General features: G+C 38.6%; 1 protein-coding gene and 1 long non-coding RNA gene across 4 annotated transcripts in view; both read right to left on the bottom strand.

The window, feature by feature from the left end:
* LOC145824600 (uncharacterized) overlaps positions 1-12162 on the bottom strand; it is a 150406-nt gene that overhangs the window by 102945 nt on the left and 35299 nt on the right. The gene's annotated exons all lie outside the window — the stretch shown is intronic.
* The window catches only part of LOC145824599 (uncharacterized), a 33866-nt gene that overhangs the window by 17201 nt on the left and 4503 nt on the right, over positions 1-12162 (bottom strand). The window contains exons 3-4 of the long non-coding RNA XR_014366393.1: positions 475-542; positions 329-355 (exon numbers count right to left, since the gene is read on the bottom strand). This is a non-coding gene — a long non-coding RNA (uncharacterized LOC145824599). The remainder of the gene's footprint in view (positions 1-328; positions 356-474; positions 543-12162) is intronic.

The following is a 12162-nucleotide window of genomic DNA, read 5'->3' as shown; positions in this document are numbered from 1 at the left end:
GTCATAACTAATAACACAGTATGCCATAATTAAGAGCACAAAGATCGTAACTAAAAGTGCATATAATACACATCCTAAAGAGAGTGTGTACCATAGAATTTGCCTTATTTTTAACATTATTAAGCAATGTTCTTAGAGCTCGTTAATCAAACACTATAAACAAAACTAGACAAAGTAAGAAGATTCATTTGAGGCTAAAACATAAAATGCTCCTACTTTATGTCTCCAAATATATGGACCTCAATAAATATATTTCACAAGCAACATTGCGAACCCAATATAAATAAAGTGGCAAAAATAACAAAACAACGAATTAAAATTGACTTACAGAATTTTGTGCCTTGATTTGTGACTCCTGTAACGATATCAAATTCATATTGTGATTAACTTGTAAACTCTCAAAAGTTAATAAAAATTAAAGAAAAAAGGAATTTTTTTTCTTTTGCATTGTGGCTTCAATGGATGTGAGTTTACCAGTAGTAGCTTGTGATTGCCTAACAATAAAGATAAATGATATGGTGCTCCATATGGGAAGTCCTTACCTTTACATATAGAAACAAAGTGTATTATTGAAGGATGAAAAGAAAAGCAGAGAACAAATTCCTCACTTGCAATCTAGTTTAGAAAAAGAATAAATTACTTTTTTTTTTTTTTTTTTTTTTTTTTTTTTTTTTTTTTTTTTTTGAACAGCAAAAAAGGAACTTCATTGATGAAAATGTAGTACAAAGTACGAAACACATTACACCAATAAAGAGAGAAAGATAGGAGGGGTGCAGGAGCATCATAATGAGATAAATCATCCCAACGAGGTTGGCACGAAATAGCCCATCCAATCATATGCAAGCACCCCAAGTTGGTGAGTAACCAACGGAAGGAACAGAACAGAACTAAACCAATACAACAGCAGGACTAAACCAGCAAGAAGATCAATACACCAGCAAAACTAAATCAAATCACCCGCAGCTTTCACACTCAGATCGATACACCAGCAACAGTTAGACCAGATCAGAACAGACCATAGCATCCATAAGAACATATCACTTGCAGCCAATAGAACAGAATAGAAGCTCGCAAACTCAGCCCAAAGACAGAACAGAGCAGCAACCATAAAAACCAATTAGAACAGGCCACAGCAGCCATAAGAACAGTTCACTTGCAGCCACCAGAACAGAACAGATCAGTCAGCCTAAGGACTGAACCCCAGCATCTTGCGTACTCAATCAAACAACCCAATAGGTGACAAAAACCAGCAGCAACCTATGAATTGGAACAGGTCTTCAGTAGCCGAAAGATCAGATCACCAGCAACCAACAGAACAGAGCAAACTGAGTCAGAATCAGAATTTTGCAAAGAGTCCAGGACCACACAGCAGCCGTAAGATCATAAGATCAGAAGCATCACAGCAACCATATGCGTCCAGAACTACCATGCATAGAAAATGAGCTCCATCTACAGCCACCTTCACATGCATAGTAATAGTAGTACAACTCTCCAAAGCTTTCTTCCTAAACCCCTCACCGGCAGCCACCCAATTACTTATACCCAGCAGAAACAATAGAAATTCCCCTCCTTGAGAAATGGAGCCAAACTACCTGCGAGCTGCATCACTCAGAAACAACTCCTAATCAGACTCAAATTAGAGATGAAATCATGAAATGAATACATGCTACCAATGTGATGATCCTTAGCCCAGAAAACCACTCTAACTTTAACTAATTCAATCAAATTCTCCAAATTTGGTTGAGCTCCCCTAAAGATACACTCATTTCTGAGCCTCCATAATGACCATATTACTGCAAAAGGAATAACATTCCAGATCATGAGCTCCTTTTTTCTGAACTTGAATCCAACCCACCAATGGAGCAACTCAATAACAGAGCTAGGAGAAACCCAATTAGATCCCCACCAATCAATTACACTAGACCATAACTTCCAAGCAAAGGGACAAAGCAACAAAATATGATGAAGAGTTTCAGGTACCAACTTACAGAACACACACAGAGAAACAGAGTTACCCCTTAGGACACCGATTCGATGAAGGAAGTCAGCAGTCTTTAATCTACCTCTCCACACCAACCAGAGCAAAAATTTAACTTTTGGGGGAGCTATATTATACCAGATAAATTTTGACAACTCCAGAGCCTGCCCCTCATCGGCTTGGAGCCACCCAAACAATGATCTAACATGAAAAATCCCAGAAGGAGACGACAGCCATCTGATATTATCCTCACTATTCACCCTCAAAGCAGGACCTTCACCCAAAATCTGGAGCAAACGAAGCAATTCCTCCTCCTCCCAAGCGCGAAGAGGTCTTCTAAAAGTCAATGTCCACCTACCATTAGCATTCTTTTCATCAACGAACCACTTCAACGATCCAAGAGGCTCTGAAGATAAACCAAAAAGTCTGGGAAATTGAATCTCCAAGCTTGAATGCCCAATCCACTTATCAGACCAGAAAAGAGTCGAACTACCATCCCCAACCTCAATCTTGACGTTATCCAAAAAATAAGCAACCACTAGTGGCTGTGTAACAGCCACAGACCTGACATCTCTCCAAATTCTAGATTCAAAATGACAAACACCAGACAAAGGTAAGTAGGATCCATTAGTGTGACTGTAATGACTGCTAATCAATTGCCTCCACAGAGCCTTCTTCTCAGCCCCAAATCTCCACCACCACTTTACTAACAAACACAGATTCACCTTTCTAATGTTTCTGATCCCTAACCCACCATGGTATAAAGCCTTTGTTACCTCTCCCCATCGAACCAAATGAACCTTTCTTTGATTATCAGACCCTCCCCATAAAAAAGAGGCTTGCAACCTATCCACTGACTTAGCAACACACTCAGGCATCTTAAACAAAGAAAGGTAATAAACTGGAAGGCTAGATAGAACTGACTTAATCATGGTAACTCTACCAGCATATGACATCACTCTCCTCTTCCATCCTGCAAGCCGAACTTTGATCTTATCCAAAATAGGCTTCCATGTTGATTTCCGACGAGGATTCGCTCCCAGAGGTAAGCCAAGATAAACCAGGGGAAGGACATGATAAGAACAATTCAGTCTTACCGCGAAATCCTTAACTAGTTGGGTCGAAATTCCAACACCACAAACAACACTTTTTTGAAAATTAATCTTCAGTCCTGAAATAATTTCAAAGCATCTCAGAATCCTCTTAATGGTGATAAGTTCACTCCAATCCGCTTCACAGAACAATATAGTATCATCTGCAAATTGTAAATGGGAAACAGCCAAATCATTGGGACCAACGGTAGCACCTCTAACTAATCCAATCTCCTTAGCCCTGGATAACAAAACATTCAAACCCTCTGCTACGATATTGAATAGAAAAGGTGAAAGTGGATCCCCTTGCCGAAGACCCTTCTGAGGATTAAACTCCGCTGTAGGAGAACCATTCACCAACACCGATATACTATGAGAGGTCACACATGCTTTAACCCATCCAATCCATCTAGCACCAAAACCAAATTTTTGGAGCATATCAAACAAATATTCCCAATTCACTGTGTCATAAGCCTTCTCAAAATCCAACTTGAGAATTACACCTCTAGTTTTTGTCTTCTTCCACCAATCTACAATCTCATTTGCAATGAGTACACCATCCAAAATATTTCTTCCCCCTAAAAATGCGGACTGATTTTCACTAATCACCTCAGGTAATATCCTCTTCAATCGACAAGATAATACCTTAGCCAAAATTTTGTAAACTACCCCAATAAGACAAATAGGACGATAATCCGAAAGACTTGATGGATTGGACTTCTTTGGGACAAGAGTGAAGAAGGAGCACTTCAAACTTCTGACCAACCTGCCATTCTCATGAAACTCTGACATAAAATTCATAAAGTCCTGCTTCAGAATACTCCAACATTTCTGAAAGCAATACACATTAAATCCATCCGGTCCTGGCGCCTTATTTCCATCACAATTCTTGATGGCTGCCCACACTTCAGATTCAGTAAACACCACCTCCAAATCAGCTGCAGAGTCAGTATTAATAGATTTTAGCACACCACCAAGCTTGGGCCTATGCTTCCAACTCTCATGAAACAAACACCTAAAATGCCTTACCACCTCCAATTTTAACTCATTAGGTAACATAACATCCCTACCATTAATCTGAATACAATCCAACATGTTCCTGCATTGACGACTTTTAGCCATAATATGAAAAAATTTGGTGTTTTTATCACCCTTCAATGCCCAATTCAATCTAGATTTTTGAAGCCAATTCCACTCCTCCATCTTCCTCAATCTCCTAACTTCACCAAGGATATTCCTTCTATTTCTAACTTCCTGATCATTGAGGCCTCTACCCTCAGCCTCTAGTTCAAGAGAATGAAGCTCAGCTTCAGCTACTTTAATTTTACAATCAACAGCTCCATAGACCTCCTGATTCCACTCCTTCAACTTGGATTTGAGAATGCGAAATTTCTCTTTAACAATAAAACCTGCCCAACCAACCACCTGAGCCTCCATCCAAGTCTTTTTAATCAAAGGCAAACAGCCAGGATGCAAGAACCAGGAATTAAAAAATTTAAATGGCTTAGGACCCCAATCTCTTAGATCCTCCATAAGTAGGATTGGACAATGATCAGATAGAATTCTAGGCAGACCCCAAACTTTAAAATCAAAGAGCTGAAGCCACTCAGGATTAATGAGAAATCTATCTAACCTACTCCATCTATCACCCTCAACAGAATTGCTCCACGTATACTTTCTACCCAACATTGGAATATCAGTAAGTTCCATTTTTTCAATAAATTCCCCGAAATCTTTCATTCCCCTATCTCTTCTTAAACATCCTTTCCTCTCACCAATGGAACGGATTTCATTAAAATCCCCCCCCAAACACCATGGAAAAGGAAAAGAGCGCCTAAGATTACCCAGCACCTCCCACAAATTCCTCCTCCTTGCAACATCATTCGGCCCATACACATTAACCACCACACAATTAAAGGACTTACCTTGAATCTGTTTGGCTAAATCATGAAAAAAGAATAAATTACTTGCGTGCAATCTAATTTAGAAAAAGACAGAATAAAGTACTTCCTTGCAATCTAGTTTTGAAAAAGAGAGCAATTTAGTACTTTCTTGTAATTTGGTTCCTTACATTCATAAAGAGGAAACAAAATGTATCAAAGAACCCAAAAATTATGAAAACGGAACAAATTACTTGCTTGCTATGTGGTTTAGAAATCAAAAGTTGGAATTCTTCACTAGGTGATATATATCTTACATGGAGATCTTTTGGTTATATACATGTATATGGGTTTTTTAATGTTTGGTTACAAGTTTTATTATTATTATTTTTTAGAAAAAAAAAAAAACTTTTTATCTTCAAAAGAAAAACGAAGAATTAATTTTTTTAAAAAAAAAATTAAAAAGTTCTGGACTCATCATGATTGAACAGAAGGCTTATTGAATTTGGAACCTATTTAGTGTTTGGTTTCAGTTTTCTAAGTTCAGTTTTCCAAAAATTAAATTTTTTGTTTTTTATTATTTTTTTTGTTTTTAGTAAATATTTTTAAAATTTTAAGCATTTTTTTAAAAAAATTTAGGTAAACCTTAGTTAGATGTATCTAAATAGTAAAATATTTGTGAAAACATATTTTAAAAAATTAACAAATACACAAAAATACAAAAAATGTACTGAATTTATATATATATATATATATATTTGTATTTTTGGTATTTAGTGATTTTTTAAAAAAAAATCATAAATATTATACTTTTTAAAGTGTATTATGTTAAATGTGTCTAAAAATTTTAAAAAATTGCTTAATATATTTTAAAAACTCAATAAAAACAAAAAAAAAAATGAAAAATAAAAAATTAGAATATTCTAAAAAATATTTTTTGAAAACTCAAACCAAATAAAGTGATTATTATTAATTTTTATAGGGTTCTACAGTATATGAGCTCATGCACTATGCAATTGTTGTTTCAAATGTAAAATGGAATAATTTCCAAGACTGAAGGCAATCATTTAATCAAATGGATACTTCAACAACAAATTTCTTTGAAAAGAAATGAGATAGTGGTAAGTTTGGAAATTTTATAATACACACTACGAGAAAGCGGTAAATTATATGCTCAGTTACGATTTTTGTAATAATTCGTGTTGTAACTAGTTGTGTTTTATTTTATTTATTTATTTATTTTTATTTTTTTTTTGTGATCAGAAGAAAGGTTACTACATTAAGAAGAAGAAAGCAGTACATTAGCACTAAGCAAGCACAACAAGGGTGTAGGTGGAAACACAACCCAGTTACAAGGTAAAACATTGGAAGCTAAAGACTTTGCTACCCAGTGGGCAACTTTATTATTTTGACACCCAGTCCAAGAAAAAGATAGACTTTGCTGAGGAGCTAGGTCACAGATGTCCATAATCAGGGCAGCAGACTCCCTCGAGGGAACAAGTTCTGAGACACACAAGTGAATAACCGATTGATTATCACTTTCAATTTCCACCGAGAACATATTAAGAGCTATAGACACTAAACAAGCCAATCGAATGGCATAAGCCTCTGCTTGAAGAGTAGAAAAAGCTATTAAAGACTGGGCCCTTTCCTCCACAAGCTTACCATGGAAGTCATGAACAACAACATCAATGCTTTCCACTAAGGAGTGCTTGCAAAAAGCTACATCACAATTGACTTTGAGATTCCTAGCCAGAGTTGGCCTCCACCTATCAACGGTAGGTATAACAAGGACAGATTGAGAGGACATAACAGCATTAGTAGAGTGGAGAAAAACTAGCCTTTCTTTCCATGCTTGGGAAATTCTGCGGCAAGTTGCGAGTGGGTACACAGGGAGGTGATTAAACACAAATTCATTTCTAGACTTCCAAATAAACCACCATACTGTCGCCACTTGACTCAAAAAGGCCCTAGCATCTTCCTTAGACTTATGTCCATTGAGCCACATTCGGAATGGAACCTTTAGGAATCTTGACAGAGAGACTACTGCCAAACCAAACTGCTTGTGTCCACGAACAGTCAAAAAGGAAGTGTTTAACTATTTCCCTTTCATCAAGACAGATAGGGCAAATAGGCATCGGAGCACATTTCCTTTTATGCAGCCCATCTTTTGTAGCTAGAAGGATGTGGTAAGCTCGCCACCAAAAGTGGCAAATTTTAGGAGGGGTATCAAGGCTCCAAATGAACTTCCGTAGTACATCCCCAAGAGTAGATGATGAAAAGGGCCTACAAATTTGTGTAAAATCACACGCACGTAGAGCCAGATCATAGCCCGACTTAACTGAGTAATAGCCCGAAGAAGTTGGATGCCAGACCAGATAATCCTCATGTTGACCAACTGCAATAGGGATGGATAGAATGGCCTTCATTTCCTCCGAGATGAGGTGGTGCTGAAGTGAAGTTAGATTCCAAGACTTACTAGAACGATCAATTACATCAGCCACCATATTAATAGTCCACCCAGCTGGTTTGGATGAAAGAATCTTATGGCCCTCAATAGCCAGAATCCAACTATCCTTCCAAAAATGAATATGCTCACCATTTTGAACCTGCCACCGAAGACCCTTCATAAGAAGATCTCTGCCCCTTGAGTAAATTAACCCATGTCCAAGACAGTGAAGTCCCTCGAGAAGCCTGAAGAAAATTTGAGTTTGGAAAATAAAGCCCTTTGTACATCTTGGCCCAAAGAGAATTGGGATTAGTGATAATCTTTCATCAAGCTTAGCTAGTAAGGCTTGGTTGAAACTGTGAAAATCCCTAAAACCCATCTCTCCCCTAGCTTTGGGCCTAGTCATGGCGGACCAATTTGCCCAATGTATGCCACGTTTCTCAGGATCACCATTCCACCAAAAGTTTCTTATAAGTGAATTGAGTTTTTGGCAAAGACTATTAGGTAATTCAAAACATGTCATAGCATAGGTGGGAAATGCTTGTACAATAGCCTTTATCAAAACCTCATTTCCTACATGGGATAATAGTTTTGTTTTCCATCTTTGAATAGAGAGAGCTTTCTCTATCAGGAAAGAAAACATGGCAGCTTTAGATTGGCCTTAGAAGGATGGGAGGCCCAGGTATTTGGCATTGGGATTAGCTTGGGAAATGCTCAGAGTGTTGCAGATGGAAGCTCAAAGTTAAGCTGAAGCATTAGATGAAAATAGAACCCCAAACTTATCAATGTTAAGTAATTGGCCTGAGGCACTACTATACACCTCAATGATATTCAATAAATTCATACACTCTCTTTAATTAGCTTTGAGGAAAAGAACGACATCATCTGCGAAAAATAAGTGCTTTAAAATTGGGCAAGTCCTCCTTAGCCGCAGACCATAAATCCTTTCCAAATGAATGTTTTGAGTGACAAGATTAGACAACACTTTAGATACCAATAGGAACAAATACGATGAGAGAGGGTCTCCTCGGTGCAGTCCACAAGAGGGCACAAAGGTAGTTAGTATCCCCCCATTAGCGAAAATTGAGTATTTTGTGGTGGTGACATATTCCATAACAAGGTTGACCCACCTATAATGAAAACCCATTTTAAGGAGGACAACCTCTAAAAAATCCCACTGAATTCTATCATACGCTTTGTTGAAATCAAGTGTAAAATAAAATCCACCATCAGAAAAAATGGCACAGCAAAAAGGAGGATGGATTCCGGTAGTAAACCATTGGAAAGGTGGTAGAGGGAAAGGCATGGAAGTATCGCATGGTCTTTTTTCTATTTTTGTGGATCATATACCATCAAAAATGGATGCTAAATCATTGTTCAAGTTCTTCTCAAAATTTGGCATAGTTAAGGATGTTTTCATCCATTCCAAAAGAAGAGTAGTGTCTCATTCTATGTTCGGATTTGTGAGGTTCGATTGTAATGTAGCAGCTGATATAGCCATTCAAAAAGCCAACGGTCTTCTGGTGGATGACAAAGTTCTAGAAGTCAAAGCTGCAACTCTTGATAGACGAAAGAGGGAGGAGCATAACAGGCGAAAATCAGAAGTTGTGAAATCGCAGTTCAACAGGAGATCTTTTGAAGCTACCAGATTCAGAGGTCATGCTCCACTTGCTGGTCAAAGATCCTTTGCTGATGTTTTGCAAGGGGTGAATACGAACACCTCCATCAAAGTCACTGAAGAGGGCAACGGTTGGCTCTATGAAAATGCCATTATCCGTCTCAATACAGAACACTCCATTCACAGCGTTCGTGAAGCACTGAAGGAGAAAGGCCTGGAGCATATTTTGATCAGAAACGGGGGTGGAAGGGATGTAAGATTAACTTTTAACACCCAGGAGGAGTTGACATCAAACATTGACAACCTCAAGGCTTGGTTTAAGGATCTGAGTCAGTTTGCGGCAGAGTTCAAATCTGGAAATCATTTTGTCCAAGAAAGATGTGTGTGGTTCAAATGCTGTGGGATACCCTTACATATTTGGAACAGAAGCACTCTCACAAAGATTGGTCGTTTATGGGGCTCGGTACTCAACATTGAGGGAGATTTGTGTGAACCAAAATCATTCTCCCATGCCAGGATCAGAATAGCCACTTCAAATATGGAATTTATTGCCAAATCTTTAACTTTGGACTGCAATGGTGAAGATCATAAGATTTTTGTGTGTCAAGACCTCCAACCAGATTTTTGTGTATACGAGTCCAATACTCTTGTAACTTGTTGCAGTGTTGAAGAAGTGAATTTTCCAGTGTTAGATGGTAAGGAAAGGGGAGAAGATGATGAGGTGGCAGTGGCTAAGGCCATGTTTGGTGCTGAGCTTGCTTGTCCGACGGACACAATGGTTGAGGAGACACCCTGTGATGGAGGCGTAAACAGAGGAGGAGTGTGTGCTGAGAGGCCTATGATAGATTTGATGGAAAAGGCTGACCATTTTTCAAATAATAATGATGAGAGGCAAAAGTGTATTGAACAAGTTTTTACACCTGGGTATATACGTTGTATGAATGAAGATAGTGCTGGTGGTGGACCCGACATCAATTTAGAAGTGGACTTGGCCCACTTTGAAAAGAAGCCCGTCACTTCTGGATTTCCTAGCAGGCCCATTCATTCCAATGGTTCTTCTAGTAGACCCAATGTATCTGCATCAAATAATGGGCTTCCTGGCCCTTTGTCCATCTTAAACCCGTTAATGAGCAGTAATTTTGCTCATACATAGTCAGCCCAAGACTCAATTTCAGCCTCCATCACAGATCACCAGTGTAACCTGAGGAAAAAAAGGAAGATGAAGTCACAGATGGAGGGGTTCACTAGCTTTGCTAGGATTCATGCTTACACAAACAATGCAGCCAAGAAGCACTATGCTAAATCTGTTGTTTACAGACCTGCTGCTACAGCTCTAGCCCAGTCTAATTCTTTTGCAGGTGATTCTTCTCTGAGAAACCAGATTCTTTCTGAAGCTGCAGCTACAATTCAATTGGGGAAGTCTCTTGGAATAGACTACCATGGGAAGGAAGGCATTGTGCTCAACAAAATTGCTAAATTAGAATTTAAAGACAAGGAGAAAATTGCCAATGAGGGGAAGGCCCAACAGTAAAGGGAAGAAGTAGGGCCTTTTGAGTGAATTAATGGGTTATCATGAAATTAATATCTTGGAATATCAGGGGTATGGGTAAGGTGGAGAAACAGGGCAGAATCAAGAGGCTCCTAAAGGACAGAAATATTGATATTGTTTTTTTTCAAGAAACCAAAAGGACAGTTATATCAGATGGTGATGCTAGAAGGCTATGGGGAAGTAAAAATATGGAGTTTATGTCTGTTGATCCTAAAGGAACAGCCAGAGGCCTGCTATGTATCTGGGATCCTGCTGTCTTCACACTTTCTGGCTGCTGCTGTAATAGGAGGTACATCTTACTCTCAGGTTCCTTATATAACACCTTTGACTGTGTCCTGCTCAATATGTATGCACCCAATGATGTTGGTGCCAGATCTTCTTTTTGGGCTAATGTCCTAAAGCTTAAATCCCTCTTCCCTTGGTGCATGGGTGGCGATTTTAATGAAATTAGCCGTACTAGTGAAAGAGTTGGTTGCTCTAGGAGAGACAAGGGAATGAAACATCTCAATGACTTCATCGACAATAGTAAGCTTCATGATTTACCACTTCATGGGAAGAGATACACATGGTGCAATGCCCAGGAATCAGAGAAATGTAGCAGAATTGATAGAATTTTACTAAGTCCTAAATGGTGATTAATTTCTCAATGAAATTGTGGGGTTTGCCTAGGTTAATCTCAAACCATTGCCCTTTATTAATGATGGAGGATACCAGAGATTGGGGGCCAAAGCCTTTCAGGTTCCTAAATGCGTGGACTCTTCATCCCAGCTTTGCTCAGTTATTTGTCTCATCATGGTCAGATACCTCTTTTGCTGGCTGGTCTGGGTATATACTCTCCCAAAAGTTAAAGCATCTAAAGCTAGTCTTAAAATCTTGGAACATTCAGGTGTTTGGCAATATGGCTTCTAAAATAAAATCTTCAGAAGAAGAGCTACATGCTCTGGATATCACTGCAGAGAAAAGAGCACTGATTGCTTCAGAAAAGGCCAGAAGAAGGGAGATTAAAGGTGAGTTGTGGAAGCTATACAGAATGGTAGAATGGATTTGGCATCAAAAACCCAGATTGAATTGGGCTATCAATGGGGATAAAAATAGTAGGTTTTTTCATGTGGTAGCAAGTTCTCGGTAGAATAGAAATCTCATCAACTCTATTTCAGTAAATGGAGTGTCCATTGAGGATCCTACTGGAGTTAGGCAACAAGTTCTCCTTCACTTTAAGGCCCAATTCTCTGAATCATGGGTTAAGAGGCCTTCTTTGTCAGGGGTATTTAACACCATTGACCCGGAATATGTCTCTCAACATCTAGTATCTGAGTTCAGTGCAGCTGAGGTACTTGCAACAATCAAAGACTGCAACAATAACAAAGCTCCAGGCCCTGATGGGTTCAACCTACTGTGTTATCATGAAGCTAGACATAATGCAATTTTTCAAAGAGTTTCATGCTAATAGCAGGCTTGCATATGGCATCAATAGCTCATTTATCACCCTTATTCCCAAGGTGGACAACCCTATTGGTCTATCTAATTACAGACCTATTAGTCTGGTGGGATCTATTTACAAAATCTTGGCCAAGGTCCTAGCATTCAGATTAAAGTC

The sequence above is a fragment of the Camellia sinensis genome, chromosome 4 (assembly GCF_055761805.1).
Source record: "Camellia sinensis isolate YWXY chromosome 4, ASM5576180v1, whole genome shotgun sequence".
NCBI lineage: Eukaryota > Viridiplantae > Streptophyta > Magnoliopsida > Ericales > Theaceae > Camellia > Camellia sinensis.
The sequence above is the reverse complement of the archived record's forward strand: the minus strand, read 5'-3'. Positions and strand labels throughout refer to the sequence as shown.